The sequence below is a fragment of the Elephantulus edwardii genome, unplaced genomic scaffold, assembly GCF_000299155.1.
Source record: "Elephantulus edwardii isolate Elephantulus edwardi_28Jun2011 unplaced genomic scaffold, EleEdw1.0 scaffold00246, whole genome shotgun sequence".
NCBI lineage: Eukaryota > Metazoa > Chordata > Mammalia > Macroscelidea > Macroscelididae > Elephantulus > Elephantulus edwardii.
The window spans coordinates 1,641,297-1,642,488 of record NW_006399996.1 but is presented as its reverse complement, the minus strand read 5'-3'; positions in this window follow the sequence as shown (position 1 = coordinate 1,642,488).

The following is a 1,192-nucleotide window of genomic DNA, read 5'->3' as shown; positions in this document are numbered from 1 at the left end:
CAGCTGATATTGAGCTTCTCCAGCTACTTTTTCCACAAATGTAATTGATCTGATTCCTGTGCACACCATCAGGTGAAATCCATATGGATAGCTTGCGTTTATGTTTCTTATAAAATATATTTGCAATGAGTATCTGTGTTACATTGACTATGCAAAGGCATTTGACTATGTGTTTCACAACAAAATGTGGCTAACTCTGAGAAGAATGGGAATCCCAGAACACTTGGTCATGCTAATGAGAAACCTATACTTGTCAGAACAGAGCAAGGAAACACTGCATGGTTCAAAATTGGGAAGGGTGTATGGCAGGGATGCGTCCTATCTCCACACCCTTTCAATCTATATGCAGAACATATTATCCGGGAGGCTGGATTGTATAAGTAGAAATGTGGTATCAGGATTGGAGGAAGATTTATCAGCAATCTGCGTTATGCTGGTAACAAAACCCTGCTTGCTAAAACTGAAGCGCTTGCTGCAGAAGGTCAAGGTCAAGGACTGCAGCCTTCAATATGGACTGACAATATAAAGAATACAAAGATTCATACTACTGGGCGAATTGACAGCATCATGATAGATGGTGAAGAGATTGGGATTGTTAATGGCTTTAGTTTGCTTGTCTCCACAGTCAACATTCTTGGCACCAGCAACCAGGATGTTAAAAGACATATTGCGATGGGAAATCTGCTGTTAGAAACCTCTCCAAAATGCTGAAGAGCAATGGTGTCACTTTGAAGACTAATGTGTGCCTGATTCATGCCATGGTCTTTGCAATTACTTGCTATGCATCAGAGAGCTGGACAATGACTAGGGATGATAGAAGGAGAATTGATGCCTTTGAGCTGTGGTGTTGGAGAATGGCATTGGATATACCATAGACTGCTAGGAGAACAAACAAGTTCATGCTGGAGAGGGTGCAGCCAGGCTGCTCCTTGGAGGCAAGGATTGTGAAGCTCTGTCTGGCATACTTTGGGAGATGTTACCGGGCAGGATCAATCCTTAGAGAGAGACCTCATGCTTGGGAGGGTGGAGGGATAACACAGAAAAGGAAGACCCTCGATGAGACGGATTGATTCAGTGACTGGGATAATGAGGATAAATGTCTTGGAGAGAAAAAGATTGGCAAGGGATAGAGCAGGGTTTAGGGCTGTTGTAACATAGGGTTACTGCGAGTTGCAGGCGACTCAACTGTATA